Raw genomic sequence first — 22,299 nt, forward strand, 5'->3', positions numbered from 1 at the left:
ATCTTTCACAGCAAATAATTCTTGGACACTTCAAAGTTATTTATTATTGTTTCCAAACTTTCATCTGCTTGGTTTAGATAATATCTCAGTTGCATTTTGAACCATGGAAAGTAGAATGGATGCACGGAAAATATTTCCCCTCAGTACATTAGGCTGAAATAATCTGATTCCATTAATAAAAAGTATTGTTTTTAATTATTTATTATTTAGCGTATGACATACAATGTCAGGGAAATATATATAATAAGCTAGACACCATACAGTCCTGATAGCCTACATGGCTAGTTCCTTCTGTTTGGCGCTTATTCTTGGTGCACCGCAGGAGGTGAACTAGCTTTGCACCAATTAGCTAGTGGCACTCAGGATGCTGGCTCTTCCAGGTTCTTCTGCTGGTCTCACCTTGCCTTACCTCGTTTCACAACGCCTTGCATCCAGCCAAATCCACCGCTGGCTTCCACTCTTCTACACACTTGAGTTAGGTTTTTTCCACAAAAGTGGTACCCATTTATCTATTCAGAATATTGCATGTTTTCAAACTGCTGGATGGGCAGGAGCTAGAAGTCGAATGACGGGGGCTCACTCCATCTCACAGAGGTGAGCTGGAACCACCAGGGTGCAGGCTATTTCTGGCCAGCAAGTCCACCCTCAGTAAGCTGCATCTCCCCTCTCTAGTGAAGAAAAATATAGCTTAGAAGTGTTTTCTATTAAAAATTCAAGGAATTGTATCTGCTGAAATAAATTACATTAGGTATTTATATTACAGAGACACAACTGGGTTCCCTGCTAAAATAAGACATGCTTAAATGTAAATGTATGGCGAACATAGTACGTTGGATAATAAAAGTATAATACTAGCTCAATAGCAACCTGCAGACCTTCATAATAATGTGTGAAAGACAGCACAGTACACAAGTTGCAGCAGTCAAATAAATATTAAAAAGTAGAAATATAAAAAAAAACTCATGATCAATCATATTGGAAATAATTCTTTCTTATGATGAAGACATGAATTTAGTGATTTCTTTTTGATCATGTTCCTCAAATACTCTTCTTGGAGACAAATGGCTTATAATATTAAAAGAGGCCACTAGCAGCCTTTTCATTTGCAAATTTGCCTTTAAATGTTCAAGTTCATGGTTATCACACATTTGTGGTGGTAAATTGCACAGATTGTCACAGCAATGAAGATTCCCCCCCTTCTGAGTTCCCCACCTTTCAGTTTTATTGGATAATCCAGTTCTACTACCATGGCAAGATAAAACTTCCTTATCAGCAAAATTGTGTACAGATAATCCTTGTGTAATCACTGCCTCATACAATCACTATATGAAGGTGCTAAAAATCCAACAAACTTTGCAACCAATTTTCAAATTTATGATTGTTGCACTATCCCAATCATGTGATCACAACTTTGAGACAATTGCGATCACTAAAAGAAGACCACCTGTATTTATTTTCCTCGATTATGACTCTCCTTTGTAATCAAAAACTTATATCCCTTTCCCTTTGACTCCTTATAGGGTTGCCCATGGAGTGGGGAAACTCACAATTTATGATCTCATTTTATCCAGTCTTTAGAAAAAAAGACCAAATAATTTTTTAAATAATATACTAGTTGTAGTAACATTTCTCCGGTTTTTAGCTAACCAGATAGTTACATCATCACAACCATAAATAAATAAATAAATGAACATCTGAACTGATGTGGGTTGCTGGTTTTATATATTTCATATTAGGATTTTAAAAATTGTACTCGGTGTAAAAAAAAAAAGAAATAAATATATTTGCACCATATAAATATTCAAATCAAATTCAGCTATATTGATTGATAAAACCTAGACAAGAATTTTTAAAAGATGAAGGAACAATTATTTCTGTCCCCATGCTTTCCTGATCCTAGATTTTTCCTATCTTTTTTTTACGTAAATAACTCAAGGCACTGAACATTGCTTCTTCTCCTATTTTCCCCCACCACCACAACCTGTTGTAGCCTGTCAGCTGCCAGCAGAGCGAGACAAGGAGGAGGTTGAAGGAGAGTCTGGGACAGCTTCGGAGCCTTTGGAAGGCTCTGATAAGGAAACAGCATCAGAGATAGAGGCAGAGCTGGGGCCTTCCGTCCTCCCACATGTGAGGCAGCTGTCTTCAGGGCCTGAGCTGAGTGAGGAGGAGCAACAGATGGGGCCCATCCCAGATGCGCGTATACATAGAGGAAAGGAGAACAAAGGAAAGCAATAAGCCGGTTCTCAGGGAAAAGCAGACTTAGACACTAGCCAGCCCCTCCCTGGCTGGGAAATAGTAGGGGTTTGGGAGTGGGTGGTTGTCACAGACAACTGTTTTCTAGTATACAGCAAACAATTGGGATTCCTTGACCAGACTAATGGCTAAGGACTAATTACATTTGGTTTTTGTTTATCCGTGTTCCTGCCCTGTTTTGAAAAGTGATTTGTTTTACTTGCAAGTAAGCAGCTTATTGTTACTTGTGAAGGCTGGGTCAGAATATAACCCTGTGAAGTCGATTGAGCTGAGTGAGAGTGACTGGCTCAAAGTTACATAGCCAGCTTTCACACCTAAACTTGTCCATGAAACTTGTTTAAGTGGGCAAAAAAGCTTCACGCTGAGAGCAGGAGTGAAATTCTGAAATTCCAGGAGTAGTCATGAAGAATTAAACTAGTTTTCACTTCATGCCTGAAATAATCTAAGACTATTGCTAGAAATAAAAATCTTAACCTTGCAAATTGCAGAACCAATTGTAAGACTATCTTTTCATTGCCTTTCAGTGGTCCGCTTGAAAAGAGTAGAGAATAAGATCTCCGTTTAATCTGATAGGATAGAAGTAAAGCATATATTTACATCTATATTTGCACTCTGTTTGTTAAATAAAAGCTTAAATAGAATTAAAAAGGAATGTGAATACTAATGCAGTTTAAGGCAAAGTGTTTACTTGAATCCTGCTTTAATTTAAATCTTCATATAGGTAAGAGCCGCTCAACTCTGTTATACCTGTCAGTGGATTATATTTTGATCAGTGGTAACTTTTATATAGCAGCAGCATCCCAAAATAACTTCGCATTCTGTTATCCCAATAGGGAAGCAGATTATCATAACAAATATACTCTGGTGCTCCAAGATAAATTGGTACCTCTCTGCCACAATTAACATGCTTGGTTTAGAATCCTAAACACTGAATATAAATAGACTAAAAATTGGTATTGACCACATAGGGCAGCGATGGCAAACCTTTTTTGGCTCGCGTGCCATAAGTGGGGGGAGCGCAGGGGGGGTTGTATGTGGGCGTGCCGCACCCATAATGCAATGTGTGACCCCCAGTGCGCATGCGCGCACTACAGGCGCTCTCCCCCTCCATTTTTACAAGCTTTTTTCGCCCTCCCCAGGCTCCAGAGGCTTTATAGGAGCCTGGGGAGGGCGAAAACAGCCTCCCCCGCCCCCTGGATGCCCTCCAGAGGCATCAGGGAAGCCACCGGACAATCCCTGACGCCTTCAGAGCGCTCAAAACAACCCTCCGAGCAAACAGGAAGTCAGCTGAAAAGGCAGCGCCTCGCGTGCCCTGATAAATGGCTCAGCGTGCCACCTGTGGCACACGTGCCATAGGTTCGCCATCACTGACATAGGGTATTATCTGCTTCTTCCCATCATTGGTGGGAAGGGTGGGAAAATCAGTGGTTTTATGTACAGGATAAGGCGAGGATTCCTCTTTTCCAAAATCCCAATAATCTCCTCTGGGGAACAGGAATTTCCTAGAGCAGATGTTAGCATTGGGGGACACCCAGGAGCTGAAGCAGAATGGAGATCAAGAGATGTCCTCTTATGCAATGCTGAATTTCACAAATAACATTGATATATGATAATCTGGAAGTCACTATTAAAATTAGAACACTGCTACTAATTTGTTAGGCAGCCTTAGGTAAACCATCGTTCTTTCCGCTGCTTATCCAACATTAACATGTGGTGGTAGTAGTTTATTTGTGCATAGGACGAAGATTTTCAACACCGTAAGTTGACTATATAAATTGCCTTTAGACTTTCCTTAGACACTCTCAAAGTAATATGGCTCTGCTTTGTTTTACATGAAAAACATAACTGATTTGTTTTGCATAATTTGATTAAAAATCTATTAGATAACGAGACTAGGAGTTATTACCAATACCAATAATGGACTAAATGGGCAATTGCTGCCTCTTTCTGTGGAAATAAACATGCACATTAGATACTTCAATACAGAGAGCACTAGTTTGAAATGCTGCATTTTGAAAGACAGGCAGAAAGCCACCATAATACATTGCACCAATACTATTTTAAATTTTTTTGCATGGTCTAATCAGCAGCTGAAGCATTAATACACCTCCATGTTGAGTCTAAAAGTATTTCAGCAACAATTGAAATTCAGCAACAATCCCTTCAACTGTCCTTTTGCAAAATGGTGCAGTGGAATTAAGTGTGGGGCTTATTATCATATTCTTTCCAGAAAGTGAGGAGAGGGTGCTGGATTTTAAGCACCAAAGAAGTTGTGTGGGTCAAGGGATCAGGCCATTCTGTAAGTGTGTAACTATTTGTCTTTAGCTCAGCCTTCTAAGGAATTTTGATTCTTAACTACAAAGGCTATTGATCCAAGCCCACATTCCAAGATTCGGTAGATAATAAAGTAGCCTCCCTCTCCTCCTCGATTTAATTCCATCCATCAATATACTTAAACTTACTCCAAACGAATAAAATTATATGATAGTTGTTTTTGAGCAGATCATGTTTACAGGAAATCTAAGAATGGTGTGGAAGAATAAAATACAAAATAACGTTTTTGCACTAAGCAAGAATTTGCTCTAGACATTAATCCTATATCAGTGATATTTAATTATTCTCATTAGTTACATTCCTCGTAACATTACCTTGTATAAAATCTATTCATATGGGAAAGCTGAGGTATGGTTTATTTTATGAACTAATATACAAAAAAGTATTTTCCAGTTTAGTGTGAGTTATAGAGTTACATATGAATGTTAGTTAACCTTAAAAACTATAGTATTCAGGAAGGAAAAGTACCACTAAAACTTTCTATGGAAAACTTATTGAAGAAACAGAATTGTTTTTTGAGGTAGTGATGTCAAAAAAAATACGTCAGGGCTTTCAAGCAAAATGAAAATCCATATAACTTAAAAATTACTTCTAAGTATGTGTATAATTGGAAAATTTGTATTAGGAATGCAAGTATTTGAGAAAACTATATATGTAGAAATAATAGACACAAGGATAGTTTTTCCCTGAATGCCATCACTCTGCTAAACAACTAATTCCCACAACACTGTCAAATTATTTACTAAGACTGTATTACTCATCCTTCCTAGTACCTATCTCTTCCCACTTATGACTATAACCATGTTGCTTGTATCTTTACAACTTATATTGTTTTATTTGTTTCCTAGTATGATTTGATTGCTTATTAGTAACCTATGACTATCACTAAGTGTTGTATTCTTGATGAATGTATTTTATTTTTCTATATGTTCACTGAGAGCATATGCAAAGACAAATTCCTTGTGTCCAATCACACTTGGCCCATAAATAATTCTATGCAGTGGTGTATTAATCATTAAGCAGACTAAGCATGTGCTTAGGGCACCAGGCCCAAGGGGCACCATGAAGTTGAGAAAGAAAAAAAAAACATATGAAGATTTGTACAGTATGTACAAAGGTGGGGAGGCACCAAGATTTGTCAGTGCTTAGGGCACCAGTGAGCCTTAATCCGCCACTGATTCTATTCTATTCTAAAATATGTTTGTCAAAGTATTAAAGTAAATGCAGCTTTTCTTGTGGTTTTATTTTGTTTAGGGTGACATTAGTGTTTTGATCAGGTATAGACTGATTTTAATGTCAGCTTCAGGCTCAGAAAACAAAACAAGTGCAATAAGTGAAAGAATGGTTATTAAAAATAATAAAAGACCAGGCAAAACATGCTGCATTTGATTGATGAAATCATATGAGTAAGTTCTTTATTATCTATACCCCCCCCTACCCCTTGAGTAGAGAAGCCCACTGTGGTGTATGGCATTCTGCTTCTGGATATTATGAAAGTTTCAAAATGGCCATTATGTTCAATGATTTTAAAATTCAGAATGTTAGTGCACAGACACATATCATTACACACAAAAGCGTCTCTTTGGATTACTGTGAAGATTTCCTTTGGGTGTTTGTAAAAGGGCTGTAGAGAGGCAATAAGAATGTATACTTCACCCCAGCCCAATCTCACACTGACAGGAAAGCTGTATAGTGAGAATGTAATAGTGTTCAATTGAGTGTGATTACAATCTGCTGCCTGGTAGACTTTCTGGTTACACACAGTTGCTAACTCAAATATGTACAAGAGCCCAGGCAGCCACTTGTACAAGGAATTTTTTAAAGAACTGTGGCACACATTTAGGTATTGCTGCCTGGACTATTCTCAACCTTTAATGCCTTCTTTTACGCTTGACAATGCTATTTCATACACTACTATACAGGATATTTCAAAATAATACTATGAGCAATTCTATGATTGAATTTAGGGAGGCAGGCACACTAACCTATATACTTTTTTCATTTGTGCTCTTTACTGACTGCCCAACCCCAAATCAACAAGCAGGGTTTATGCAATTTAAACCAGGGATACGCAGTCTGTGGTAACAGAGTTATGTGATGATTCTGAATTTTTCACATTCATCTCCCCCCGAGTGGTGGGTTGCTAACCGGTCTACTATCGGTTCGGGCATGCACAACACTTCTGCATATTCGCAAAAGCTTTTGTGTATGCGCAGAAGCGTCCAGGCAGAGCCTCCTGCCGCCACCACTACTAGTTTGTCTGAACTGGGCCAAACTGGTAGCAACCCACCTCTGCCTCGAACCCTTTTCAATATTATCAACTTTTAATTTTCTGAGATTTAACTCAGTAAGCAAAAAAATAATAATAATCATATTTCATCAAAAAAAGAGAAAATGAACCCTCACATATTTTGCATTATTTTACCAGCAAATTATGTAATGATTTAAAATTAAAAAATTGAAATCAGCTAACATTGAAAAAAATATATCAGTAAGCATTGCACATGTATTGGTATTTTGGAAATGTACCCATGTAGTGGTTTTTAAAGAAAAGAATGCATTGATAGAGAATAAAACAACATTAAACCATTCAAAATTTAAAAATATGTTAAATAGCAAAAGAGAAAGACCAAATTAGAGGGAAAAGGGGGAAGGAACAGGGAGAAAGAAAAATTGGGAAGCACAGCAAAAAGCTACAGAAAAAATAACTTCCTACTTTCTTCAACAGATACAAACATAACATACAAATGACCCTTTGGGTCAGATCAATATGTTCTTAAAATATTTAAAAGACCTTAAAATAATTTTAAAAATGGCTTTTCAACGTGACATTATGAATATGAAATTCTATTATTTCTGATGTATTGAAATTATTTGATGTCCTTCTGAAACAAGCCATTTTTAAAATTTATGTGACATAACATAGGCAAAGAATAGATGTCTTACCTCATTATTTCCTTTCTTCAAAATCTATTTGAAACATGATTGCATCATCCATCTTTTAAAAACAGAAGAAAATACTTCATTATAATTATTTTCCCTCTTCCTTGAGCCAGACGCAGAGAGTCTCCAAAAAGAATTAGAGGCACACAATGGACACCACAAACAGGAAGACAGAAGCAAATGTACCTATGTATTGTTGTGTGACACTGGGAGAAAGAAAGAGGCAATGTAAAGGCATGAACTGTGTCAAAGAAGGAAGCACAAATAAAATGTTTATTTCTCATTTTTGCAGTTTTTTCTCATCTCAAAAGAAAGGCAAAGGCAGTGATAAATCCAGCAGTGATGACTTGGTTTTTCTGTTTTTCCAATATTATTGGAGAAAATAAAAAGAATAGCTTCATCTTTTTATTAAATGAAATACGCTATAGATACAGATAAGATTTTCTGATATCTTGTTACAGACAAAATGCAAGAAGAGCAACTTCATATGAAGAGTGACATTAAAGAGATGGGAGGAAAGAGAGTGGTGAGATTAAGATGCAAGCTATCAGTATTTTTTTCCAAGAGAAACTTCCATTGAGGTGAATGTATTTTATTTATGGCATATAATAATTATATTATATGGTTTTGCATATATTAGAATTATCCAGTCTTTGCAAATGAGAATGGTAGGGAAAGCACATGAAAACTTTTAGTTTCACATTGTTATTACAATTGAAATACTCTAGATCAGACTATTCTGGATAAGCCCCATAACTTCTTAATGCCTATCTAACGTCTGTAGAAATCTGATATAATTTAAATAAACTAGCATGCTCATATGCTGAATAATACCTGGTCTGAAATTCTTTACAATAGCAGGCTATAGCATTTTTTTCATCAACTAAGCCACAAAACTGCAAATTAAGCAACACATTTTCAGTATAAATTTAATATAATTTTAGTACAGTAACTGCATATACCCAACAGGTTAAATTCTAAAAAGGTATCCAGGTTCAAAATAGAAGATATTCTGCCCAGGTAATCAATGAATTAAGTAACTGGCTTGCAGTAAGTGACAGATCAATTAATTGTATTTTTAAATGAACCATTATTATATCCACACATTCAAAATTGCTTGCTTCAATTACAGAACAAAAATAAAATTACAATGTCAAAAAGAATATTTGACAAATTGCCAGGAGCAAGCGTTACATACCTTGCTCAGAAAAAAGCACTAGCTATGAACAAATTAAAAACCTTTCCCTCTTAAACTCTTATTTTCAGTCCTATAAAGCTCTGCATTCAGAAGCATGTTGGCAAAAAACAACAACTGCCTTTTTCTAATAAACAATAGCATTATTTTACTATGGTGTATATATGATGGATAAACAACTTCAAAATTAATTCCAGTTTTCCTCATGACAAAGGCTTGTTGATTGATTTTAAGGATCCTCACAAAACATTTAAAATCTGAGACTCCAGGAAACATGGCTCATAGGATACAGGGGGTGGGGCGAGCAATGGCTGGAAAAACATTCTGACTTTAAAACTGCAACACCTATAATTATAGAGGCGTCATCACCTCCATTTTTTTAAACTAACAAGCTGTAGTCATAACCTGTGTACACCCTTACCAAAATCTGCCAAGCATTCAATCACACCTGGGATTTAAGGTTTGAAAGGGGAAGGAGTTTCTCTCTGTTTGTCTTTGCACTTGTAAAACAACTACAGCAGTAAACAATTCAAGAGCAATTAACAATTGCATAGGAGGTAAGGAATAAATCCCACTGCTGTTATTGTCAGAGGAATTAATCACATTTTATAGAGCTGGCAGACTGGCTTAAATCAGCACAGCAAAAACAAGGCAGCCCATCTTTTTAATCATAAACACATGTTTATTCAAGTGCTTTCAGAATGCCTGCCTGTTTCCCCCCCCCCCCCCCAAAAAGATTGAGCAATCCTAACATCTCTTACCTATCGTAATTATTTTTAAGCCTTTTGCTTTTATTCTTCATGCCTTTTCTTCCAGTAGGAATAAAAGGCTGGGAAAAAGGCAAAGAGAAAATTAAAACAGATTGACAAATGTCTCCACCTCCATCCTAAATCTCATGTATTTACAACTAATTCATTTTATTTCAGGTAGATGAGCTATAACATGAAGTTTATTGTTATATTGGTCTTTTTTTCTGACAGTCTAGCCAATTTTGTCTATTCATATTATGGTATAGCTTTCTAAATATAATTACAGATTATTCTTTTTTAAAATAAATTTTATCAAAAATTTTAACACAGAATAAAAAAAATAAAAGATTTAGAATGAAAAGATCAGAAAAATGAAAAAGAAAAAAGCAAAGACAAAAATGCAGAAATCAAAGAAAAAATACGAAGAAGTGACTTTTGATTTTCTTTTACAGCAGTTGTAAGTATAAATATAAAAAAGCAACAGCATTCTTTGTATTTTCTCTAAAATCTATTATTTTTCTTTGAATCATCAAACCCACATGACATTATTTTGTTTTGTTTCCTGCAGAAAATCATTAAGAGGTTTCTAATCACCCTTAAATTTAGGAAATGTTCTATCTCTAATTAAAGTGGTCTATTTGGCCATTCCAGCAAATTTCCATCATCTTCACTACCCATTCCTCCATTATGGATAAAGTTAACTCTTTCACCTTTGGGCCCAGCCTTGCTAGAGTCATCATATATAGAAACACAGTTCCATATTTTTTTCCAGCTACTTATCCATCAATTCCAAAAGAAAAGTTTTTGGTTTTAATTGCATTTTCAAAATCTGTAGTACTATATATAATGGAGTGCACAATTTTCTAGAACACATCCATCAAGATTAGAGATTATTCTTTAAGTACAGCTAAATTATCTGTTGCCATACAAATATTTATTTTTAATGATTTTCCTCTTATTTATTTAAAATGTAATGAATTACAGGAGGCGTGAAAACTTTGCACTTATTCTATAAAAAGTGTATCAGGAGTCTTTCTTAAGAATTCAAATCTGCAGTATTTATTTATATCACCAAAAGGTGGCGTCATATTCCCATATCCTTTCTTCTACACAGAAATCTTTCCTGTTTTAATTTGCCAAAAGAAACTTCCATTTGATTACTGATCAAGAAATTAAAATGTGCTCTATATGAGTGCAACGTGATAGTGTTGAAAATGAACAATATGTTAAGCTGCAGTTAAGATCCCCATTAATATCTACCAAATGGACATGCAAACCTTCATCATTTTGGTTGAACAGATAATGGAATGTAACACCTCATATTGCAACATAAAAAAGACGTATTATTTTATGGTATTTCTTATTCCAAAATACAAATATTCTACTATCAAATTTGCACTACTAAACTGATTTATCAATAAATGCATTTGAATTCATGTGGACTTATTTTTCAATGTATATATCTATAATATTAAAAAATGAAGCAATGAAATTTTAAAAATTAAATTAAAAATGACTATGAAACAGGGAGATTGATGGAAACTTTTAGCATCCTTATATCCATTAATTTTCCTTATACAAGGCAAAATTACTGTGACAATATTTTTTCCAAAAAACTTTTGCTTTCAACAATAACAAAAACCTCATAACTGAAATGACTAAAACAATATTTAAATTCTATAGTATCCTTTCAGACTCAATATAAACTGTTTGTTTTAACTGTAATCCATTGGACATGTATATTTTGAATCAATTCCTTTTACAACTCTCATCCTAGTATTAAAACTAATCTGAGCATTTTGGAATGAAAATGCAAAGTATTTATTTTTCAGTTCATAGATAAATTCTTTAATCTATGAAATTTACAGAGGTCTAATAGTATATCTATATTTGATTATATTAATCAAAGCAGAAAAATGATTTAAACAGCACGATAATCTGGTGCATAGAATCGCTGCATTTTAGTGTTAGAAAGACTCTCATGTGACATATATGCATCATTCAACTAATAAAGCATTCTGATAGCTATTAATATGATCTGGAAATGCCATCAAATTTTAAGAGGTAACCTTTGTTGTTGTAAGACAAATGTAAAATTGTAGTGTGCTTTACAGTGCAAATCTAAATTCCATTTCTTATATATAGTGTATTAATCAATGTAAGAAATAAACATGTCTATTTATCCCATTTGACATCATAAAAAAGAAACATGGAACTTAGTAGTAATAGAACTGAAAAATGTCTATTGCATTCAGGAAAGCCTATATGTACTTGTTTCATTATCCCATCCTTTCAATAATTAGTTAGGCCACTACACAATTGAACCAAAGGCCTAATTTAGAGACATACGCGGATCCACTAAAATTTTTCCAGTTTAAGAATTAATACTGAAAATTTTATATGTAGGACATTTGTATTTTATCCAATTCCATTTTAAATTGCTTTTATCAAATTTTAGTAATTTTGTTTCTGGAACTCTGCACTTTGATATGGCCCAAGGGTTAATCAAGAAATAAATATTGAGATATGGAGGACGTTTGGGTCCTATATAGTTCCCAGTCCCTATAAGAGTTGCCTTTGGCAAGACAGGCAGCATATAAATTAAATAAACAAGAAAGCAAACAAATATTTTCTAGAGAATGAGGCATTTTCCAAGATCAGTACAGGTGGTTTCTGTCTTCTTTCATGCAGATCAATGAGAAATGTAATCAAAGTGTATTAGAATCAACATGTATTATATATGGAATCCAAAAATACATGAGAATTTACAAAAAATTAAGATTGAAGTGGAATACAAGACCAGAATTTATTCTAACCCAAATACTAAATCATTTTCCAAAAAGATAAAGATACCTAGTTTAATTTGAAATATGCTTAATTTATTTTAAAATTGTATTTTCTCAAGTAGACTATTATTCTAATATTGCTAATAATATAGTTAGATTGGGATCGTTTGCAAAGCTATGTATTTATAACTGGTTAGTCTTATACACACATTTACTAAGTTCAAAGTTCTGCCTTCTATTCATTGTTCAATGTTCATTCAAAATTAAACATTTGTGGAAATGCTTAAATCCTGTAAATTCCCAGTGGAAATTTTAAAACCAGGAAAAAATAAATAATTAAATTGGTTTAAAATGTAAGACAAGTATTTTGGTTACTGGAATCCCTTTCCATACATGATAGGCAAATGGGCATATAATTAACAGTCACATATGCAAAACCAAGGACTAGGCAAAAATAATTGTGTATGAAAGGTTTATATGTGCAAAGTTAAGATGTAGGCCTTTTAAAAACTTGCATATACTAGAACAAGTATTTCACTCTAATACTTACCTGTCATGGGTTAAAATGTGCATGAATATTTATAAAACTCCTATAAGATAGGTGAAGAATAGACTATTGAGGCTATGAAAGTGCTTTATTAGGGATCCATTCAGACCCCTTACTTACAAATAGTATAAAATGAGCGAATAAGTCCTTAGATTATGCATGTCAAGTATAGTGCATTGTTTAGTGGTTAAACCACAGGTCTGAGAAACGGAAGCAGCTTTGAATATTACTCACAGCTTTACCACTGACTTATTGTGTGAACCTGACACAGGTAACATAACCTTTTCTGTTCCCTGATTTACTTATCTATAAATATAATGAACTATGATTCTGTATTGCAGGACTAGCTTGGATACTTTCAGAAATGGCTTTGAAGAGCTGATTACTCATATATATTAGAACAAATATTGAAATTGCATTTTCTCAGCCTGTAAAAGATTGCCAATAGGCTAAGTTAGGAGAATAAAGGCCTCAGTGCTACAATTGATAGGAACCACATTGAATTCAGAGTGTTTGCAAAATGCCTATCTTGTCTGTTCCTAGAAGTGACTCTTTATCCAGCTCATCTAAGCAGGAACAAATGTGTAGAAATAACCCCCTCCGCCTTTTAGGGGTTCTTTCTGGAAGAGTTAAGTTCAGCAAATTTGTGGAGAGAATTGATGTTTGAAAAATGCAAAGAAAAAGTTTCTTCCCTTTTATCTCCTCCAGATGGAAACCAATCTTATGAAAAAAGAAAACAAACTTTTTCTGGAGTATTCTTGCACTCCAAACTTTTATTTCAGGATGGATACAGAAGCAGGTAACTGAGGTTAAAAAAATCACACTCTGACATGCTAACCTGTGGTCAACTTTCTAGGGAGAAAGCAGGGGAGGCATATCAATACCCAGCCGCTTTCTCCACCACTCTTCAAACCCCCCCCCCCCAAAAAAAAACCAGCAGGAAGTTTTGTTCTTCTGTTCTCTGGGGGAGCCTTTCTTTCAAAGCAAGCTCGTGGGTTGAACGCCGAGATTCCTTCCAATCGAAGAGACTTTCCTCACCTCCAGAACAAACGCGGCACAAGGGTTAAGGCGGGCAGGCGAGCCTTGAGAGATGGTGGACGTGTCTTGTTTCTTTGCACACATGCGTTTGTCCTTCTAGTGAACTTTCACCTCCCGAACTCTCCTCTTTTCATTGGGTAAAGTGCAAGGGGCAAGTGTGGGGGGAGAAAAGGGGAGAGAGCGCACGCCGCCAGAGAGAAAGCAGAGGGGGAGAAGAGGAAATCGGCTCGCGCAGCATTTGCACTTTTGAATTCCTTCCCTTTCACGCGCCTCCGTGTTTTGTTTGTTTGTTTGTTTGTTTGGGCGGGGGGGGGGAGAGGACCTCGGATTCCTTTTTTCTGGCGATCTCGAAAGGATCCAACAAAAGCGAGCCTAAGATTACCTAATTGAAATCGACTCACCTCTCAAAATCTCACCCATTCCCCCCCCCCCCCCCGCGACCCCTCTGTTTTCTCCGGGCTGCCTTCTTCTTCTTGCGCCCTCCCTCCCCCGGTCTAGTTTTCTTGGCTTTTCTACCCAGGCTCCCTTTTCTCCCCATCTCTGCGATTCTCCCACCGGCAGATCTCCTCCTCCCCGCCGGCTCCAACACATCTTTGCCGCGCTCCGTTCCCTCTGCCGCCTCCTCCTCCCCTTTCCCCCTTCTTCTTTTTTTGCAAACGCGATGCATCTCCCCCCCTCTTCTTCTTTTTTTTTTTTGCACTGAGCCTTGTTTACCCAGCAGGTGGATGTGACGTCAGGGACTCATAACAGCAAAAAATAACAAAATCTCCCTCCGCGGGGTGTTATTTTTCCTCACCCTTCTTCCCCAAAAGCGTGTTTTTTCCGCGAAAAAAAAGCCCCACGCTCCCGCGGCGGCGACGCTCGAGGCGCTTGGAGCACCGCCGCGGGCAGCCAGGACGGCGGCGGGGGGTCCAAGCGGGCGAAGAGGATCGCCTTCCCTCCCTCCTCCTCCTCCCTCCCTCCTTCCCTGCTGCCGCTGGATTGCCTTGCCTTTGCCTGATTACTGCTGCTGCTCTCCCCTTTTGGAAAGCTAGTTCCCGACTCGAGCGGAGGACTCTATTGTTATTTATTGTGTGCCTGTGTTGCACGCTGTGCCTCCTGCATGGGGCTGGCTGGCAGGCTAGAAAGGGAGAGAGAGGGAGGGAGGGTGGGACGGAGTGAGTAAAGGGAGGGACAGACAGACAGACAGTCACTCACTCACCCGCCCGCAGTGGGGGGAGCCCCTTAGCTGGCACCGCCAGGCCGTTTCCAGCGGGTGAGTTTGCCATTTCGCATTTTCTCATCCACTTTTAAGTCTCCTGTTTGTTTGTTTCTAACCCCCTTCACGTCTCCTCTACAACACCCCCCTCCCCGGCTTCGGACCCCCCCTACCCCCCTTACCTTTCCACACGTGCCTTGGCATCCCCTTCTTCTCTCTCCCTCTCCCCCACCTCCCCTCCCCGCGCCCTAGCTTTTGCATAAAGCCCTTTAAAGACGCAATGGGGGAAAAAGCTGCGGCTCTTTCACCTCTCAGGCTCTTCCTCTTTCTTTTATGTCCCATTTGCGCACCTCATTCATCTCTTTCCTTCCCTCCCATTCTTCCTTCCACGCGCTGGACGATGCACACATGACCCTAGCAAGTTGGAAGCCGCTTTTGCTCTCTGCACCCCCCAACCCACCCCCGTCTCTGTGTGCGTGCGCGCGTGTGTAAAAAAAAAAGAGAGACCCTCAAGCGGGGGAAAAAAGGAAGGTGGGAGGCGATCGGACCCGGGCAGGGTTTGCTGGCGGGTTGCGGGTGCGCTTCCTTTGGTTAACTTAGGGCACTTGGTGGCGAGGAAGAACTTTTAGTCGACTTGCAACAAACTTTTGCCCCGTGTGCTTTTTTTTTTTGACTTCTCTTGCTTTCGTGCAGCGAACTTCAATGGATAGGCCTTTGGGGAACTCACACCTTACCCCGCTCACTTTAACTTGAACTCGCCGGTTCTCGTCCGCGCGCGCGCGCACACTCAAACACACACACACACACACACACACACACACACACACACACACACACACACACGGGTCACAGTTCCGTGCTCTTCTCTTTGGTCGAGCGTGCGCGGTTGCTACCAGGCTTCCTCTCCTACCTCTCTCTCTCTCTCTCCATCCCGAGGGTTTGTATTATGAGTGTGCAAACCACAGAAAACAATTTGCCAGTTCGTGCACTCCAGAGCGCTCACTTAATCGCGCCTATTAAGACTTGCATTTAATGGTACACTACAATCCAGACCGATTGAACTGCTAATGCCTCCCCCCCCCCCACCCCAACTGTAGCCTATTTCATTACAAAGAGACCTTCGGACTAGACTAGAGGTTAGAAACACTCACGGTTATACACAAGTGACAAAGCCGACAACAGTACTAATCTCTCTCGTTTCTAAGACCACATCGGGCAAAGCACTTATGCGGTCGGTAGTCCCACGCTCGCAGTAGGGACTGGAGGCGCGCGGAAATTAGTAATTGAACGCATACCTTAAAATCCAACGGAAGGGAAAGCAAGAACAGACGCCACAAATTTTCACGCGCACGCATGCACACGCTCCCGCTCGCACGGGCAATGTAAGATGTGTGCAGGTATGTCGAAAGGTCGTCGAAGATTTCTTTACACCCCCCCACCCCCAGTCCTCCCCTCAGCCCCTTGTGCTCGGTGTCAGGCATAAGGAGAACTTCCCGCGCAACGACTCCCGCGTCTTTTCTTGTTGAAGTAGCGGTCGCCGCACATTCCAGGAAGGCACGCTCGAGGGAGCCCCAGACGTGCTATTATTTCCCAAGCGCTCGGCAACACCCGTCCACAACGGACGGACGCATCCTTCACACAAGCAGCATCACTGACTTGGTCTCCCTCTTTTCTCTCTGTCTGTCTGTCTCTCCTCCCCACCCCTGTCAATCAAAATCCCACACTACAGTACCATAATCTCGCCCTGCTGTCCTTGAGCCCCGTGCCTGCGCTAAACTCCCTCGGTCCGGTCTCTTGTACCTGGTATTGGTTTACTGCCGCCGGACGTGCCGTGTGTTTCGCCGCCTCCGGTGGCTGCAGCGAGCCAAACGTCTTCACAGCCGGGGGTTGGGGGGGGGAGTTTAGGAAAAGTTAGAACGGGGCGCTGCAACTCCGGCTGCGCGAGCTATCCCAGCCCAGTACCCCGGCCCTTTTGCTTTTCCTAACTCCCTTCCGGGGCTACCTCGGTGCCCCTCCACCTGTTGTTGGGTCTTGCGATGACGGCAGAGCTACAGTGATTTTGAAGCGTGACAGTCCCTACCCCACCACGATCTTTACTTTTTTTTTTCTTCCCCTCTTCCCCTCCTGTGCTTGGAAATGAGAGCACGTCTTCCCACCTCACCCTCCGGGCAGCGGCTGCTTCCCCGCCTTGAGTGCCTCGGTTGTAGCTGTCTTTTGACCTTCAGTTTCCCACATCCAAGCATCTTGCCATGATTTGCTTTTGGGACATCACTTCTGCAAAAAAACAAAAAACAAAAAACCCAGCAGATTTCCAGCTGAGTTTGGAGGAGTGTTGAAACGAGAGTGAAAGGGAGACTGTGTCTGTCACAATTTTAAATCCTATTACTAGAGCAGAGTTCTTGATTTCCTTTCTTGCAAGTGCTTTCCAAGACGCCCCCCCCCCCCCTCAATCCCTTAGACACAAGCACATATTTTCCCCTCCCTCTTCCAGGTCTTAGCCTCCCTGTTTCTTAACCAAAATCTATTTTGTGGAGACTTACTGAAAGTACCCTTGGTTTCTTCTCGACTATAGAACACAAAGTTTTTGCCTGCCGGAGATCACAGGAGCAACAAAAGCCCCTGAGTTAGGAGTTGGGTGCTGACGGTGGCAATCACACCATTACAGAGGTTTTTTCTATAGGTAAGTATAAGAACCAGTGGAGGTTTTAAGCAAAACACCCGCTATAGGATAACAATTGTGAATCATTCAGAAAGAACAAAAAAAAACCTCCAATTTGCCAGATGTGTGGGCTCAGATTATTATTATTTTTGCTTCAAACCATGGAAATGAGAGAGAGAGAGAGAGAGAGAGAGAAGGGTTGCATACAGAATTAACGTCCTTGTTTTTAAGATTAAAATTAGAGTTCAGGAGTTTAGCAAACAATATAAATGCTGTCATAAAAGATGATGGCAATTGTCTCCTTCCCCATTTCATCCCATCCCGCTTTATAACTATTAATTATTTCCAAGTCATTGTGTTCTGATACTGCTGCTAGCCTGATTCCTAAGTGTATTGATTTTGCAGTGTCTACATCTGACATGGTTTAATTTTTTACCCCATTTTCTTAAATAGAATGCAGCAAGACAAAAAGTGTAGGAATAACTATGGAAAACAGTGGCCCAGCTTGTGTTGGTTTCAGTTGGGGTAGGAATGTTGAAGTTACATGCCCAATATGATCTCTGGAATGTCTATTGATTCTGTTTTAAAAAGTGAAACATTCCCGCTCCTTTGGCAGATAAATTGAGTTTTTAGAAGCATATAGTTGCTTTCAAATACCTTGTTGTTTGAGAATGAGAACCCTTAGAAGTTTCAGGTTTCATTTCTGATCAATGTTAGGAATGCATAATGGGATAAAATTTACATATGGTGTATAGGTTTGATACATGGAGTATTCATATGTTGAATTATACCATTTAAAGATGCATACAATTTATTTCCTATTTACTAGGTAGTTTTAACATTTATTTTTTTTAATCTGACTTTTATGAAGTCACAGACATCTCATGGGAATTTTTGTACTATTATAGATAATTATAAGGAATATTGCTGATGCTATTTGTTTAACGTAATTGCTTCTACTTTTAATTGTACAATGCCAAAGAGGAAAGGAAACCTTTTAAATACTTTATGATTCTTTTTATGAAGAAGAAACAAGGATTTTCCAAGCTTAAAAAGGAAATAGCCTCTGCGTTGTGTTAAACTCAAAGTGAATCTGGGGGAAGAATTGCATCTAAGAGGATTGTAAAGAAATTTGGACTGTTTCAAATGATGTGTGATTCAATTTAATGTTTTTAGTACTATGCAGGATGAAAGAATGAGAGAACCTTGTCACTTTTGTTCAAAATGTGTCAGCTACAATTTCATTGCAAAAAGGTATTTCAGCTATAACTTCTTACATTGGCAGCATTCTTTCCTTTCAGTCTTTTTAGTCATTGTATGAGAGAGGGATGGAGGGGGGGAGTCACTTTTTTTTTTAAGTAAACAGCTTCCAACAAGTGAACCTTGACAACCCAGATTAGGGAAGGCAGCAGAGATCAAACAAAGCTGCTGCCGGGGCTGTCCTTAAAAGCAGCTTCACTGAAAGATTCGGACTATTCGATCAGGCAGCAAGATTTCTGTGTTCAGTTATGCAGAAATGGACCATTACAAACACTTGGTTACTAAATCTAAACATAACTTGGAGGAAATCTTATCTGTATTATATTGGTTTTAGATTTTTAATCTAATTATTATTTGAACGACTAGTTAATTTAAAGAAGGCTACTCCTGATTGGACCGAATTACTTATTTATGCTCCACTGATGTGCAACTGTCTTTTTATCTTCAACACCTTGAAGTGCAAAGATGAATGCTTGTGCTCTCCAGAATATATAAAAATGGTCAGAAAATAAAAGTTTAGCTCTTTGATTATAGACTCTCTGCATTGTCAGGGAAGACAGATGTTTTGCAGGCTACAGAAGCATTCTAATATAGACTGGAATAGTTTCATTTTGAAATAGTTTTGTATTTTGTAGTTTTAGAAAGTTGAAGAAATAATTTTTGAAATTCCAGAACATACTAGTCTCACCGATTACTAGTTAGAATTTTTTTTAAATTAAAAGTTGCCTTACAGTTTTCCCCCCAAATTGCAAGTATTAATTATAGTATTTTATTGATTTTGAATGTTTAAAAATAGCTTTAGATAGAATTGCCATGCCATACACTATTTACAGAGAAATAAAATACATTATATTCCTAGGGCTTATTACTTAATTTATACTAAACTTGTGTGCAAGCTCCTTTATTCAGGTGTCAGAGAGAAACCCCATTGAAATCAGTGGGATTCCCTTTTGAGAAGACTTAGTAGGATTACATTACAGCCTGTGTTTACTTTTTTGAAATATTTTAAGATTTCTATAGTTGGTTGTTTTAGTGATGTTATTTTCATTTATTATTTTCAGAGTATTTTCTTGTATTTATCATTACAAAAGGCATTTCAAAAATTACAAAACTCCAATTTCCATGTATAGATAAATTAGAAATACAAATGGTAGATGGCTATTAATGAATGAGTAGTCAGCATCGCTTAAGTGGTTTTGTTTTCATTAGCATTTCTGATTAGAAAATAAACATATTCCTTTTAAAAATACACATTTTCTAATCCTCCTAACCTGTTACACTGTTAGAGTTTTTTAAAATTAGCAGAGTATTTATTATCTGATAAAGTGCATTTACAAAAACATACATATGGCTCTTTGTCATTTGTATTAATATGTAACATGCCTGTCTTTAAAAAACTATAAATTTAATCTATCTACTTTCAGCATTCCTTCTAACCAGTATAAAAATAATTTATTTCTGCTCTGCTAAGCCCAATTCCTTCCAGGACCTTATTTGTAAAGTGCTTTTGTAATGTAGGTGGAGTATAGTTTATAGGTGAAAGACTTTCATTTAATTGGTTATATGTGATCTTTTACACATTGATAATAATGCAATAATGAAATCCAACATTGTGTTTGTCTTATATTTGGAAGAGTTGAACTTTTCCAAATTGAACATAGGTACTGATCTTGTGTTCTGCTAGTCTTTTTCTATAACTGAAAGTTGATGGGTATAATTAATGGCAATTCCCATTGATTTCTTTGGAAGGTAAATTATACCTGTTGAATATTCTTTTATATGAATACAACAGCTATTAGATACAATTTAATTCATATGCAAACTCATGAAAACATAACTCAGCAAAGGATTTCAACAACTATGTTATGTATGTATGTATATATATATGTGTGTGTGTATATGCATATGTATGTATGTATGTATGTATGTATGTATGTATGTATATATGTATATATATGTATATATATGTATATATATGTGTATATATATATATATATATATATATATATATATATATATATATATATATATTTGTGTTACAACCCCTGGTGTGCCTAAATATGGGAGGAAGGTCACTACTCCCTCTTTCTGTCCTTCGGCTCTCGTAGTTTTGGGTGATGCACACACCCACACACACACACACACACATACATACACACTTTAATGAATACTTTCCCCAGTGTCCAATGATGTATAGAATGCAATAGTGTTTTTCCTTCCAAATGTCATAAACTTTACATAATGATAGTCTGACAGTATAATAGTATAAATTTGTTTATGCTTCTATACTAAAATAAGCTTCTTAAACTCAAAAGGAAGTGACAATAAGTGCTGCTGCTGTCTTCTGTCATGATGATCTTAAATTATAATTTAATTCACTGCACTGAATTTTGAAATTTTTTGACGTGGCTAAATAAGATTTCATATATACATTTGCACGCAAGCTTGTTTAATTTAACAAAGCAACAATATAGCAGGAAACAACTTTACCTGTTTTTGAATGGAACAATATTTTATTGTTTTGTACTTTACCTTGAAGTAAAAGGAAACTGCAGTATGTCCCTTACCCCTTTTTCTAAATCTCACTGTACTGTTGTAGCTTCTGGCTTTTTAAAGTAGCATTGTAAAATCATCAGATTTCTATGTGTGTGTGTGTATAAGTCAAAGAGAATAAGTAACTAAAAGTTCTACATAGAATCTGTGGTAGTTAAGTTCAGAATTTATTATGTGAATAGTTTTTAGTTATCTGAACTAATTACGTAACATTCTGACATTCCTTGGGATGTTGGAAGAGGTCCAGAGAAGGTCCTTGTATTGTATCAGAGTATAACTTCTACTTTTTTATCCTTTCAACTTACCTCAGATCATTTTAAGTGAATTGAACAATTTCAGGTGAAAGATGCTTAAAGACAACTCAAAGGAAAAAGACACAAGTTCATTCTTAACTTTTCCTTAAAGCTGTAACACTATGTTATTGGGCCAATGTGGATTCAATTCCATTTGTGGATTTAATTCCATTTAAATTCCAATTCCATTCAATGTTATTGGAGGTCTATAGCATTATAATTTATAGTTGCTCTGTTACAAATATTAAGAAATACGTGCTCATTCTGAATATGTATCTATTTTAGTATATGACTGTTTAAATCTGATGAATATCCATATCTCAAGCTGTGGTGCGTGAAGCACAGGAAGGATACCAGGTTTTTTCTAACTGCTATTTGTCATATGCAGTTCCAGTTGGGTTCCATTTTCTCATATCTGGGACAAAACCTTGACACCAAGACTCCTTATTTGGGTTCAAGTTGTGAAGTAGCCCAGGATTTACTCAGCATCA

General features: G+C 37.6%; 1 protein-coding gene and 1 long non-coding RNA gene across 12 annotated transcripts in view; one reads left to right on the forward strand and one right to left on the reverse strand.

Annotated features, from left to right (window-relative positions):
* Positions 1-205: 205 nt before the first annotated feature.
* On the reverse strand, positions 206-14,113 carry LOC309384419. The gene is made up of 4 exons (XR_014174053.1): positions 13,846-14,113; positions 7,717-7,736; positions 7,534-7,585; positions 206-2,154 (listed from the first exon to the last, which is right to left on the reverse strand). It is a non-coding gene; the product is annotated as an uncharacterized lncRNA (long non-coding RNA).
* An 866-nt stretch (positions 14,114-14,979) lies between these two features.
* FOXP1 (forkhead box P1) overlaps positions 14,980-22,299 on the forward strand; it is a 657,906-nt gene continuing 650,586 nt past the window's right edge. For 4 of the 11 annotated variants that reach the window (XM_081937955.1, XM_081937944.1, XM_081937964.1 and 1 more), the window contains exons 1-2: positions 14,980-15,100; positions 17,616-17,723. The gene's annotated coding sequence lies outside the window, so the exon portion shown is untranslated. The remainder of the gene's footprint in view (positions 15,101-17,615; positions 17,724-22,299) is intronic. The other 7 variants (XM_081937965.1, XM_081937947.1, XM_081937949.1 and 4 more) reach the window with 3 other exon arrangements.

Source organism: Natrix helvetica (genome assembly GCF_964273705.1).
Source record: "Natrix helvetica genome assembly, chromosome: 1".
Lineage (NCBI taxonomy): Eukaryota > Metazoa > Chordata > Lepidosauria > Squamata > Natricidae > Natrix > Natrix helvetica.